General features: G+C 36.8%; 1 protein-coding gene across 1 annotated transcript in view; it reads left to right on the forward strand.

The window, feature by feature from the left end:
- MSH3 (mutS homolog 3) overlaps positions 1-15,547 on the forward strand; it is a 119,278-nt gene that overhangs the window by 91,636 nt on the left and 12,095 nt on the right. The gene's annotated exons all lie outside the window — the stretch shown is intronic.

Raw genomic sequence — 15,547 nt, forward strand, 5'->3', positions numbered from 1 at the left:
TCCTTTAAAAACATTGCATGGGAGGATGTCAGCTTCCAAGTTATTTTCATCACTGGCATGGTGTGTTGTTTTCTAGATGCTGCTATTAGCATAGCACCCCTGCTGTGAGGGATGCTTTACAGGCTGATTCTATGAGGAGTCCTGTGCATCAGGAGCACCAACAGTTCTACTGCCTTCTAAATTTTTTTGCAATATTGGTGCTTTATACTGCAGTCTCTTTTTTATTTGTAGACTGCATCTTCAAAGTGTCAATTTATATAGGTTTAAGAGATTAACGTTTGTCTATGATTTGTATCTTGTGTTCTAAGTAGGGTTTCCATGGAAATTGAAAGGTTGCTACTATGGTTATTCCTTTGGATATATTTAGTATTTATGTATTATAGCTTCTCTAAATTGACTTTAAATACTGCATTATATTAAACATTTTTAAAGATGCAAAAGGAATTGTCTTGCTTACAGGTACAGTGAAAATAGGAATGATTCATCTTCATTACTGAGTGTATAGACACAAACTATTTTTAGACTAGATTTATATATTGTATTATTAAAGTGTTTGTATAAATTTCTCACTTGCAGTTCCATACTTTCATTACTTTTTTTCATGAGACAATGTATGTGTAAACCATCTTGGTACAAAAAAGTTACTACTTTTCAGACTGCATACTATGCCCATTATTTAAGGGAAAGCTATGTAATATGGAGGGAGTACACAATATTTTGAGGATGTTTTCCTGGTTGATAATTTCTTCTTTTTTTTTTTTTTCCTTTTCGAATAAGGGATAATGTTTTTATGTAGCCTTTGCTTAAATAATTTAACTTGATCAGTGCCATTATAGTTAAGAACTTCAGAAGAGTTTTGCAAAGGTCAACACCCAACCTATAATGACTTTTAATGAGATTTGAGTATTTAATTCTCTGATGTTTGAAGATTCCCATCCAAGTTTCATCTTGCAGTAAATGGGTTCAATTTTTCCTTTAAATTAACCTTCAATTTGTGTTAGTTCTTCTAATACAGTTATTCAGACATTGAAATTAATATAATCTTTCTCTGTGTGTTTGTATAGAAAGACAAAGTAAGTGTGGAAGAACTAATGAAAGAAATTCTGTTGACCTACCTAATCATGCATTCAGAAGAGGTGATTTTTAGCTGCAGAAGAAGGCTGACCTTTAAAGAGGTCCCACTTAAAATCAATTATTGATATCATTTCTTACAGCTAGAAGACTTCAGCCTACTTCCTGTAGGTCACCAGTAGCTCTTCATGAGGGTTAGTTTTCAAAATTGAGAGAGGGGGAGAATGTTATAATAATTTGAAGGTAAAATCTGTTCAAATAAACAAGCCAATTAATAATGCAAATTACCAAATGCCTTGTATTCAGGATTTTAAGAATCAATTTACTGAAATCACAAGCTACCATTAGAAAGAATACTGTAATGGAGACCAACTCCTACCAACTCTAGGTGATGGTAAAGGGGCAAAGAAGAATTGCCTTCCTAGATCACTTACCTGCCTGGCTTTCTCTTCTTTTGTTGAAATAAAAGCTATTTAACTTATTTCAGTGACCAGATGTAAGTATGCTCAGTCACACTATGGTGACATACATCCTCCAGTGAGGTTTTACACCACCAGCCAAATTTGGCATACTATTAAAGGTGGAGCTTCAGTTGCATGAACTAACACATTGCACTGTGCTTCAATTGCATTTGAAAACTGCCTTTTGCAGGTTATATGCCACATGCTTAAATGTTAAAGGAATAAATAGAAGTATCTGTAAGGTGCATGTAGATTATCTTCTCATGCGCTTCATCTGTCTCAAAAAGAGTTATTTTGCTGTTTACTTATTCTCAGCATGTTTGTAATCCTCATGATGGTAAAGAAATAGAGTTTGAATTGTCTAAGAAGGAATATTAAGAAAACATGGGTGGAGGAGATTGGCAATACAGGTTAACAGGTGGTGATGATGGGTTGCCTAGGTAAGCAGCAGTTTAATTCTTCTGCATTAAGAAAGACATGCAGTTGCCTCCACTTCAAGGCAATTGTCTTGGTGTAGGCTCTGCGCATCACATGATCTGTATTTAGGTGTACAGTACTTTGTCCTACATTTTATCCTTGTTACAGATGGAGTGCACTCATTGCTAAGTCTATAGTGGGGAGATAGTCACTTAGTTCAAATTCCACTGCGTATATAAGAATGTTTTGAAAACACATGGTGGTTGCTCAGCTCGATCAGGGAGGGACAGTTTTGTTCTTCTAGCTTGTATTACATGTCTATATACAGGGTCTTTCAGACAGACATGGCCACAAGTGGAATCCTGAATCTATCTGTTCTAGGGTTTAAGTTACATAGCTGTTTTGGTATTTTCTTGTCTGTCTTTCTTCCTAGTGTAATGATTTCAAACATGTGTAATAATTGCTCATTCAACTAAAACTAGAGTGCAGAAATCTTCAGGCAGCTTATCCTTTTGTGTCTATCATGACAGAGTTGCAAAGCCATCTGAATTAGGCCCTCTGACTTCAGGCTGTTGCCATCATACTGTGACCTGATAGTTCTGATTGATTCAGCGGAAGCTGTGTCTTGCTGAGGTACCTGCATGCATCCCTGTCTTGGAGGTCATCTGGTTGTGTTCCCAGATGTGGAAACTAAGAGAGAGCATCAGGTCCAGGCTGTGCATTTTGAAGGTGTCTTTGAAGGCAGTCTTCAGACCTCAGTGCAAACACCTACCTCACTGCCCTTCATACACAGGAAACTACTCTGAGGTTTTGTGATCTTTGGGTCGATAAGGAGAGGGAGGAGGCAGAGGAAAGGAAAGGATGTTTTCTAAGTTGGTCAAGAACTGCCAGTGTCATCCAACACTGAAATGGTCAGGGAGTTTCATCCCCTTCACCACTGGACTTATTTGGGTCATTATATTTCAAGTCAAGCAGGATCCAGTTCCAGCCACATACTTTGCCAAAGAGTGGCCATTCTGAGTTGATCAATGGGCTCAGTAAAGGGGAGGAGTTGTGATTGCCCCAAGGGACAACAGCACAAGTGAGAGACTTGCCAACTGAAGATCACTTCCTGCTGTTGAAAATTGCATTTCAGGACCTACCCATGTAAGCATCAGCTATGTCCTCATGGCTGTTGCATGTGGTGACACAGTTCAGGGGACCCTACTCACACCCTCACCTGTTTGGTCTTTCTGGAGTCTAGCAAAACATCTCTGAACAGTCTGTAGCTACCCTTGAAAAGATGTCCTACATAAATAAATGCATTACTCAATTTGCCATAGGAGTGTCAGTGAACAAGGCACTGCCAGTCAGGCCCAGACCAGCACATCACTCCAGCCTGGCTGTTTTTTATCCCAGTTGAGCCTGCTTTCTTGTGACAGAGTGGCACCCTGTCTTAGAGGCACCCTAGTAATACCCATGAAATAATCCTTCTTTCTTTTCTAAGAAACAGGTGCAAGGAAAGCAATCTCCTTATATCTACTCAGTTTTTTGGACAAAGTGACCATGCATGTTTTCAATGCTTTGCACAAGTCATCCAGACAACTTATAAATGGCATTATTTATATGTATGCCTGGCTTAACATGGTGACACTGATTAGATTAAGTCTCTCTTTGTCAGTAGGAAGCTGCTCTAAAGGCCGAGACATTTAATCACGGAGTCACCTAAGTGGGTAACTCAATGCATCGTGCTGTTCTGCCAGCTGGTGGCCGTACTACCCTTGCTGCCTGTCAACACTTGCTCTGCTACTGGTCAGGTACTATCTTCAACTGATCCTGAAATCCACAAAGCTGAGATGTGGGCCATTCCACTTAAATTTGTAAGCATTGCACTCTTGCATGGATGAGAGCTTGACGTTAGATCTAAAAAAAAAAAAGCAGTATTTGAATGCCTGCTTGACTGATGTGGCTGGCACTCCTCATTTCCATCATCTTGTGAGCAGAAAGACATGTGTCAGTCACGTGCAATTGGATCCACAAAGATGGAAGAGGAAAGGGCATTTACATATCCCAAAGTGACATTTCTTGTTTGAGGTAATACAGCCATCATGGATCCTTTCACCCTTATTATTTCTCAGCCTTGGTAGTTGGCACCTGAAAGAGAATTTACTGGCGAGAAAATAAGGGAAAGTTTGTGGCTGCACCTCTGTAGGCTCAAACAAGAATGCGGAATGGATGGAGCCCTTGGCTTGTTCACATAACCCCTGCAAAGACTGCAAGTTATCTCTGCTTCTGCAGGGTGTGTGCAAGAGGTCTTTCCCATTCGTGTACACTACTTATTTTTCGCTTTTGTTTTCCTTTGCCAGAAAGATCTCATGTATTTTCAATGGCATGATCATCAGCTGAAGAGCGCAAACATGAGATGCAGAGGACTCAGGAGAGTGTAGATAATATGTTATTTCTGTCAGGTCCTCTTACTGTGCACGGCAGAGCATGGCTATTTCTCTGCCAAGGTGGAAAAAATAAACTGGGGTCAGCTTCTGACTAGCATATTGCTCTCCCATGTAAGAGAAGTACAAGTTTAGTCCACCTACAGGTGCATATTACAAAGGCAGAACTGACACTAGGTGTAGCAAATTCTTATATTTGATACCAGGGACCTTTAGGAACAACTGAAGTTGTTTTTAAGGTTCCTAATTCTTACCTTGTTTGGGCATGGTCTAGAAGCTGAGAGATGATAATCCTGAAAGAAATGCTGTTAAAGCTTAGGGGATAGTTTAGGGATGAAGGATTTTGTCAAAGTAAACTAAAAAACGTGAGAAAACTCAGCCCTTATCAATCCACGTTTCTTTAAAGGCTGTGCACTAAACATGCCATAATGCTTTCTTCTGCATGTTTTATTCAAAATCTCTGTCTGATCTCTAAGTGTTGGAGCTGACTCTCAAAAAGGTCATGTCTTACGATAGATATGTTTTGGATGTTACCTCCCTTAACAGTTATTTAATTCTAAGAACTTGACAAACTCATACTACTGATTTGTCAAGAGTATGTGGAGCTGAAAGAAACTAGTAGAAAAACCTCACTATTTTCTCGCTAGACAAACATTTTTTTAAACTGGATAAAAATGTATGTATTTATGGGATCATTACAAATTTTAGTATGATTAAAAATCATGATGGAAAGTAAATATTGTGTTAACACCTGCAAACATTTGGGCAATCAGTTTTGGATGTTTGTATTTATTTTTTCTTTGCTTCATTGGAATGTCATCATCATAAAAATTTGAAAGATATTGAAAATTGCATGATTAACAGATTAAAATATTCCAAGGCTGGTTAAGAGTACATTTTGTAAGAAAATCAGAAAGCACAGTATGGAGTGGTATGTGAAGCAGGAAAAAGAGAATGTTTTTATCAGAATGACAGTTGAGTGGAAGATGTTTTCCAGGTGTTTTTCATAATAAATTGAAATCTGAGGTAAATCACTTAAGAATAAAAACAAAATAGAGCTCGTAAATATTAGTGGAAATGAATTGATCTAACTGCTGGTGGAAAAAACTTCCCAGCTTTTTGTAACTAGGCAAATAATGCTGCACTTAATTTCATTCCAGTTTTACCAGCTGATCAGTAGAAGGGAGTTGTGCAGGAGTAGGACAGAGGGGGAAACGTCTGTATTTAAAATAATAAATAAGTAACAAGCTCCATTATTGCAGAGCTTCACTACAGAAATTGTGCTATTTGCACAGCAATAGGTAAAGTAAGGTTGAAAAAGAGAGCAGTTTATGACCAGAATGCAGCTTATTGTGTTCTTTGCTGCTTATGCATCACTCAGTTCACGGACGAGCTGCATTTGCGAAGGGACTGCCCAGGAAATCACTTGCTTGAAAATGGTTTAGAAGCACTCTTCATTGGAAGTCTCTTCCTACATAGTGATTTCACTAAACACGATAAAGAAATGGACATCCTCCATCCAAAGCTACTCTATGTACTTAACCTTGATTGCTGTGGGGGTGGCATGCTGACAACATTTTAAAATGGTTATGAGGGTGCAGGGGAGAGTTTGGGAGCTTTTATGTCTTATATGGGCCTGTCCCATCTTATTGTTAGTCCTTTATTCTATGAGTGGAGTATGATGGTCTTGCTTTTCACCCCTTGCAGGGGTCTACATTGATTTTGTTTTGCCATAAATCTTAAACAAAATATACTGTACCTGTAATTATACAAGAGAGATTACATAATCTTTTTTTTTCCTTTTTCTTCTTTTTATTTTAAAGCTACTGAAAAATCACTCCGTGAAGTTTCTGCATCACTACCATTTCAGGGTTTCTCTGCTTTTTTTTGAATTCTTGTGCTGGCCACAACCTCCAAAATTAGTCAGATCATTGCACTGGACTGGCACAGGCTTCATGCATTCACATACTTAGCAATGTTAAGTTGGTGTCTGTTATGTCAAACTCTTTGATATTTTGCCAGACTAGCATATAGCCTCTCATTTTTGTCATATGCGAACTTTATTGTTCTTAACTCAAAAGACTGGTTCCCAAACTAAAAAATTCCTTGCTTCTATTTATTGCTTTATTAAGCTTTATTGATTTCTTTGAGGGTTACAGGGTAGGATTATGAAAATTGGTCTTACTGTCTGTCCTAGAAATATCAGTTAAATCACAAAACCCGGCATGAAGATTCAGCCACTCAGCTTCTTCATACCTCTGTCATAAAAATCTAGGCTATGAAATTCTAGTCTTGAGGTGACAGCAGTGTTTGGTAGGACAGTCTTCAGGCGTCCTGTGTAATACAGAAATCACCAGGAGATTGAGAGCTGAATAGAAACAGTGGAGGAGTTTATATCAGCAGAGCAACGTTATCTATGTGTTACCTGGTTTTGGTGAAAGCTTTGGTTGATAGCTTGTTGGATATTTTTAAGGTGGTTTTTTTTATTTTTTTTACATTTGAAAATAAGTGTTTAAATTTGTCATTCCAGACTTCCTCTGAACAAAAACTAGATTCTCTCAGTTTGCCTGTGCAGTTAGTCTATGAAAGATAAGGGTCAAGAAATTTAAAAGCTAAAGTACTTTTACACAAGCTTTTTTACTCTATATGTATGCTTACAGGTTTTGCCATGCACATTAATTCATTTATTTGCACAAAGTAGGGAACCGTTCATACAAAGCAATCCCAAATAATGAGCAAGTCCACATGAGGATTTTATACACTGATAAAACTGAAGAAGTATTGTTTGTGTTGCTCTGGAAAGCAGCAATGACAGTCAGACAAACAGAACTTGTTAGTTGTCAGGAGCCCAAAAATAATTTTCAGAAATGTTACTTCTTTATGTCAGAGTAATTTATTTTGTTTTGTTCTTGCTTAATTGTATTTGTGTTTATTGCCAGAACAAAAAAAAAATATTACTTAAGCCTTTCATTTATGCTTACAGTCATATAATTACACCTCTGGGGTAAATTATTCCCAGCTTTCTGGGGAAAAAAGGGTTGTGTATTAAATTCATTGCACCTATTTTCTATCATGTGGAGGTGTTCTTTTTGAAAAAGGAGAGAACAGAATAAATAAAAGTTGTAGTTAGTGTTGTTAAATTGAAAATTACTTTGCTCAGTTTTTCTGGAAGAATTATGTTGTGGACATATCACAGTACCTTTGAACTGTAACTATTGCAGACAGTTTTCTGTAGCTCTGTAGAAGTAAACTGTGCTGTGCATATATGTGTAGCTCATTTAGCTTCATGTCTGTTCATTTCATAGTAACATGCATCTGCAGTGTTAGGTCTATACCTCATATATGTGTAATACAATATTTAACAGAACAGTCTTTTGTTTACATACATGGCGTTGGATAAAATCTGTAAACACAAACAACTCTTTTGTCTGCAGGGGCTTAAATCAGGCTTGAAAATTCATTTAAGTCAATAAAAGACAGTTATTTATATATACAGTGCAATTTATAAAACAATTTCAGCTGTGTATTGCAGTTTCCCTGAAAGGGATTGAAAGACTTTCCCCACAGTCGTATGGGGGGAGGGGAGAGCAAGGGGAGAAAGAAAATTTGCCTGTGAAGCTGACCAGCTCTTTTACAGTAAAGTTGAAACTCATACATTGAACGGTGGTACTTACCTTTCTAAAACTCTTTCGTGCTATGACTTAACCTAGTCGCAATTTGAACTGGATTTTCTGTAGTGTCCACAGGTTTAAAGGGGAAAAGTTCACTTGCGCTGAATGCTTCAGCTATTGTCCCTAGTCTGTTGCTATAGTTTCTCTTGTTTAATCCCTCCTTGGCCTTAATCCTTCAGCTATATATGCACATTAACTTAATTACCTCAGGTTCCCTCGTTGGAATCTGAAAGTAGTAAGTGTAAACCTGTGCATATTTTAGGGTTGGGTTTTTCTTTGCCCTCGTGTGTTCAGCTTCCTCAGGCTAATTATTGATGGCTCGCAAACACTCTAATTTGAATATCTATGCTTATAACTTACGCTTCAGCAAAATTATTGTACTTTTAATCTGTTCCTTACCTTGACCATCAATGACATTTATACAGTTTAATGGGTTTCCTGCAGAGAAATCAGGGTAAAAGAATGTGTGTGGAGCTTCAGTTGCTTAATGGAGCCTTCATAAACTTCTCCATCTAGTATTGGCGCTGGCAGAGCTCTGGGTCAGGAGAACTTGCAACAGAAACCTCAGTTTGGTACCTCTGCACAGGAACCAATCATAGCTTTTGCACTGAGGGCAAGAAGAAGAAATGCTTAGTTCTGTGTCTGAGTACATGTAAAAGCTGATAGACCCATGGAAAGCAATCCATTGATACATTAAGTGTAAAATCCTTTGCATGTTTGAACACGGAATTTAAGCTATTGCTATTGTGTCACTGTTCTGCTATCAGACACTGTGGTCTTCCAAGGCTTGGCCCTCATGCCCAACAGCAAGCTCCTGTAGGGTTGGGAGTAAGGTGGGATGGAGGAAGTGAAACTTAGACCCAAGCAAGTCCAGTTTTACAACACAATGGAAAATTTTAGATTTAACCAGAAATATGCTGGATTATTTTAACAGTCAGTGATGTATTTGCCCTAGGAGATAAGTATTTTTAAAGGAGTTCTGTTGTTATGGAGGGTATCATTGCTGAATTTCAGAAAAGGACTTCTCAGGTATTCGTCTCTAAGTAATACAACATAAGCTTTTGGAAGAACAAGTGAATTTCTGTTGCCTTATAAAGCATTAGGAATGAGAGGATATTTGTAACTTCTTGTCACTCAGTGACTCTATTGACTAGACTGGTATTTTGTCTTCTGAACTCAGTCCTACCTGTTCTGTCCGTCAAACTGAAGCTTTTAAAATATTGAATGATCACTGCAATCCATGGACATTTTTCCTTCCTCTGGCTTTCAGCAAAAAATCTATGCTGTTCATATCTTGAAAGCTAATGCTGTTAGATATGCTACTTTTAACATACTGTGGTGCTTGTGTGTGCAGCATGCCTCTGTCAGCCAGGTCTATAAGGTAATGAGGATTTAAGTGATTACTTGTTCTGGCTATTTCAATTTCGTAGTGATATGGAAAAGGGAAGAAAAAGGGGTAAAAAAATGCTATGAAACTGAATATTAAAATAACTTTGGACTTGCTTTTCTTTCCAGGATAATGCAAAGTATCCCTAGTGGTCTTAGGTTTTACTAGTTTCATTAATTTCTCAGTGACTGAGAATATCATATGTCTACAATAATTTACAAAATAAAAATGTATTTTACATTAAATGTGTAATTCATTCTGTCAGGCTTTTCAATAACTGTTCTAAATTGGGCAACATATCATCAATATTCATTTAAAATTTGCAAATAAGCAGTTGTAGAAATGGTTGAGCACATATGTACATGTTGACTGTAAATAGGTTAGTATCATGAGAATTTTCAGATTTCCTATCATCATTGTCCGCATAACTTTGCACACATTTACTTTGTAGAAGTTGCCCAGGAATAATGCAAAAATAATAACTATCCTGATAATAGTGCTTTCTGTCGTACTTAGGTTAAGAGTTATTTTTTAAAATTCTGTAATTGTAGTTTCTGTAAATTATTTTTCTTACTGTCAGTTTTTGGGTTGAATCAGTAAGAGCTTGATGGAAATGAAGTAAACGATTACCAGTACTCTGTGGGGGAGTGTGATGCATTAGTTTCTTGCCAGTGAGCTGTTATAAATTTGCAGATGCTATCTTCTAAAGAATTACTTGATAAATTTTCATTGTATGTGGAAAGTAGCCAGAAGTTAAAATATCAAAGTTGGGCTACTTTTATACTAACCATTGTGAAATTCTTGCTAGCAGTGAGTGTGTTTCTAAAGCGTGCAGAGTTACAAATCACTTTTGTGGGCAAAACTGAATCGTTGTTCTAGTTAAAGGTGTTGGGACTCTTGGAACCGCAGTAGGTGAGCATGTGCAGTAGTCAGCCTTCCAATCCTCCATCTAGGACGCCTGTTAGCTTTTTCTTGGCAGACCGATTTGCAAACTACCTGTGAAGTCTCAATAAGTGTTGTTTGCTAGGCACCTAATGCAAAGCCAATAACCTGCTTGAATGGGAGAAGATTTACCTAGGTGTTGAAATGAAGTTGCACTTGTGTTCTTCCATTCATGTCAGGATCAAGATAAAGTTTTTCTGTTCTCATAAACATCATCTTCAGGTAATACGCTTTTCTGGCCATTTGTTTTCTGCAGAGACCACATGAAACTTCAGCTGGGAAGAGTGTTTTCTGCAAAAAATAGAAGGATACAAAACAGTTGCTATGAGATATTTTAAAAATATTAACTGTACAGTGTTCATCAAAAATGTGTTGTAGATAAGGGTCCCATACAAGAAAAGGGATAAACTGTAAGACAAGACCCCATCTAATCCCTTCTTTCTGTAAACTAGTTATTTTAATTTAAATAACTTCTGTTCAAATACAGTGATCTTTGAAATGACATTTTGAAGGGTTTTGTGTGAGAGGGAGCGAGTGGAATTGTAAAGTCACATTATGAATTTATTCTATTTGTGTTTTTATCCATGTTCTCTTTGAATTATAGAAGGAATGTTTTTGTTGGTGGTGTTGAGAAAGCGGTGTTCTACACTTTACATTTAAGATATTATCAGAGAAAAGAGTAATTTTCTTTTCACCTTAATTGTTCTTGATGAATAAATAATTTGACTATGAGTACATTCTGAGATGGAGCCTGGCTTCAGTTCTTATCCCTGGGAAGGCAAACCATAGCTGGAAACCTGAATGCCTTCTCTTGAAAACAGCAAAGGCAGTGCAAAGAGACTCAAGACTAATTAGGTTTATTCTTCTGTAACAGGCACTAGGTTTCATTTCTCCAGTAAGTATTTTAGATGAACTTTTAAAGTCAAGTGCATGTTTCTAAAACACGGGTTCAGCATTAAATATTTTATAAACTAGGAACTAATAAATACCATCAGGATGTTGACAACTGTTTGAAACTAAGGCTTTAGGGGATGGTTTTGCAGTCTTGTTTTCTAGGATTCGTTCAGTACTATGCAGTTGCTTTTTGTTGCCACTGGGAGCTCTTGGGCTGCTTGGTTCTTTTCACAGGCAGTGTGAGGGATTCACACAAAGACAAAAGAATAATAATATAGCTGAGGTCCACACAGTGCTTTTAATTTTGTAAGCAAACCAACTAACAGCATGTTGGATAACTTCTTTTGAAAGATAGCATCGAAAAAGCCTTAACTAGAAGCTTCTGGATTTCAGATTAATTTTTCTGCTTGGGAAATTAATTTTCTTCACTGCCTTCTGTCACACTAGGGCAATTTCTGTTTTAACCTAGATGTCGTCACTTTCATGCCCTGGATAGGGCAGCTGCAGTTCTTTGGGGCCTCTTTGCTGTGCTCCAAAACAATGTCTTGCGTTATCCTGTTGTTTTATTCCACTGTTAGGCATCAAGTCTTCAAGTCTGTCCCCTTCTCCAGTACACTTTTGTTTTTTGAAAGCAGTACTAACAGGATGATTACAGTACTTGCAGGAAGCTTGCTAACAGTAGCAGTACAAACACCTCAGTGACCTCAATCTAAATTTTCTCCTTCCATACAAATTTTTCATGGATGGCTGTCAAAGCCCTCAGACGTGTTACTGATCAAAAGCTTGAAAACACCAGACTTTGACGTCACTTTCAGGGCCACACAGTTTAGCAATATTAGTCTGTGCCTCTTGAGAGCAAGTTTCAAAGGATACTGACTACATATTCTTGAGGTACAAGGGAAAAAGTTAGGCTATTTAATTGTAGTGGTTTATGAGAGGTATCATAGTTTGTATCATTAAAAAAATTCCCAACGTTTATAGAGCCTCATAGGATAAAATATGATAGGATAACTTCCCAGGATGATGAGCACTTGCATTGGAAAAGGTCAGTACTGTGTACATGTATTGACTCAGGAGAGCAGGTTAAAAAAACAATAATTTGAATGCTGCTACTGCAGACTAAGGAAATTTGTATCTTTTTGTCTAAGGGGTCACATACAGGTTAAGCACGTAGTACTAGCTGATTTACATCAAGCTAGCTAGTGCTGCATATCATCTAACTTACCCTCCACAAATTAATTTATTAAAACATTGCCTGCCAGTTTCTTTTTCTGAGGTTATAGACAAGGGTCTTTACCACTGGAAACCTATCACTGAAGGTTTCTTCACACCTCTTCTTTTTTTTCTTCTTTACATAATAAATGTGTTGAACATTACAAGATGAAGAGCTTTTAATTTTATGAAATTTGGTTGGCTGTCAAAGAGACATTTTAAGAAGTGGTTTCCAGCCAAATTGCGTTTGCTGATGGATCTCTTGCCAGCACTAAAGAGGCACTCTTCACATTGGATGTCTGCACACTTCTCGTGGGCAGAATGCAGTGATCTTTCTGAACGTAGACATTAGAAATTCCATAGCAGAAACTGAAGTTTTCATATTAACTGTGTCACTACTTCCACAGCTGGTTTTTTAACAAATTGAAGAATAGAGCTGGTGAAGCTGGGTGGCATTGTTCTTCCTCTAATAATGGCTTGTTTTTGTGACTGTCTTACTCTGTCCTAACCTTTTTTCCTAGGTGTGGTTTTGAGTTTATGTTTTGCTGTTGTTGTGTGTGTGGTTTTGTTTGGGTTTTTTTTTAATTAAAAAAGAAGAGAAAATTTGGGTAGTGCATAACATGTCTGCATCACTCAGGGACAACTCAGACTCATACATCTTCGTATGTTTCCCTACGTTGTCATCTACCATAGTGATGAATGCAGCATTAAAAATGTGATCTAATAGTAACTTTTGGATATGCTTAAAAGTTTGAAAAAAATCTGATCCCATTGCAGGCAGCTTTCCAGAGAAAGTGAGTCTTGGAAACTTTATTAGGACCATGTGTAAAAACAACAAAAAAAAGGCAACCAAAACCCCCATGGTTTAAGTGCTGGCAGCATTAAGGCTAAGATGAGTGTCTGTAACATTTCTTTTAGCATTTTTGTCGTAACAGTTCATAGGGATAGCATCCCAGGTATTACCTATAGAGTAGCTGCTAACAATGGTAAATACTTTGGATTCTATTGAATATGATATGAAAAAGTTTAATGTTTTGATGTATAAAAACATTTGGGAGGCACGCTACATTAAAATGTAAATTCAAAGCAACTGAATCTTGTGGAAGTTTAGTGTGATTTATTACGGCTGTTTTAAACTTGAAGAAAAAGAACTGTTAAAGCAATAGGTGTTTCGACTCAAAAACTTTATTGTATCAGGAATAATGTAGCATACAGTTAGGGAGCAATGCCTTGCTGCATATTAGCTGTTAATTTTATAAATGCAATCATCCACATTAAATAGTTATTCTTACTTGTTTCTGGGATAATACTGCTTATCATGTAAGTTTAAAAAAACAAGTATGATTCTTCTAATGTCAAGGACAGAGGCAGAAAGAACAATTTTATCCATTTTCAAAGGATGACATTTCAGAGTTTTTATGTCATTTAAAAATACACGGGTTTTTTTTAATCTGTAAATAAGCCTGAGTTGGATTTGAATGTTTTAAGATGCTGAAAAGAAAGGCTTCTTTTGCAGCTGTTGTTAACAAGAGAAAGATAACACTAATTTCTGTTTGTATCTTGAGCATTTAGTGAGGAAGTTCTGAAAATTATTTTCATGAATGCAAATTAGATACAAATGACTAAATGATTTTGAGGGCTCTGGAAATGATGCAATCCAAGAGAAAAATAGAACTGAGAACTCTTAGTGTAATCATCATAGGTGCAGAACAGACAGCCTGTTAGATGCTGCCTCTGTAATGAAAAGCCAAATAAAAGTGATAAAATAATAATACTAATAATCCTAGGGTTGGGAACTAAGGTTAAAGTTGTCCGTTATGGAGCCAGAGATTGTTTGGACATAAAAAGTATTTGTTGTACTGGTGAACTTATTTGTAGTTGATAGTGATAAAATTAGATCTAATTTATATTGATCTCTGTAGATCTGTGCAATATTGTGATACAGGGGGACTGTTTGATTTTTCAGTTGGACATAATGGCTGAACCTAGGAAAAGGGCTGGGGAGTGTTGGGGGCACTGTGAGAAATTTAGTAATATGTTCATAGTTCTTAACCCAGCATTTAAAAGGATTACAGTAGTAAGTGGCTTAATAAAATGTTAATTTTACAATGCCTCAATCTCCTGAATGATATATTTAATTCAGTGAATTTACCCACTGAATTTATCCAAATGTAAAGTCTAATTAGCTTATGTGCAAAATCACCTTTCTTCCAGAGTATGTGGGAATGTACCTACTGCATGTGTATGTAAGCAAATACTCAATGAAATAAAAACACTCAATTTGCTCATTGTATTAGAATGCCCATCTCCAATCAAAATTAGTTAATTTATAATTGAAGATTTGTGTATTGTGAATTTCTGCATGCTACCATACCAAATTTCCAGGGCAGGAACCAGAGAATATATAGAAATCATAGTTTTGCTGTGTCCAAACTGCTTATTTTTGGTATTGGCAGTCAATTACTCTTGTCAATCATGGAATGATAAGTATTTTGCTAGTGCTTCTGTAGGCAACAGAAGCAATTATATTAGAGAGGGATGCAGCAAAATACTGAGAGAAGAAAAGCTATATTGGGATTATTTTTAAAGGTTTTGATTGGCTTTAAATACTGTTGTGACCAGCTGTTATACTTGAAAGTGTAATATGCTAAGCCCATGAGTCAGTTTTGTTTAAATCAATGTGGCTTGTATGTGAACAAATCCATTTTTACAGCCCTTCTCAGTGGCTTGCCTAGTGATAGCCTATCTCAGAAGTGATATTGTAATGTGATTGATGTAATTGAAAAGCATATATGGAAAAAGGAAATGTTCTTTCTTCCAGGTAGAAAGTGTATTAATTGAATAGGAAAGGAAAGCTCCAGAAGCAGAGAAAAAGAGAGTGAATTACCAACAGGTTTCTGAGATGAAAACTGCAATTTCACGTTTTGACATAGAATTGAAGGTTGCATAAATCTGAAACACTGCTAAAAGACTTGTGTGAAACATGAAGGAATTTTTGTGTGTGTGTGAACAGATACAGAAATAAATCTTTCTCTTAACGTCATACTTAAGCATGTTCGTAAG

Source organism: Phalacrocorax carbo, chromosome Z (genome assembly GCF_963921805.1).
Source record: "Phalacrocorax carbo chromosome Z, bPhaCar2.1, whole genome shotgun sequence".
Lineage (NCBI taxonomy): Eukaryota > Metazoa > Chordata > Aves > Suliformes > Phalacrocoracidae > Phalacrocorax > Phalacrocorax carbo.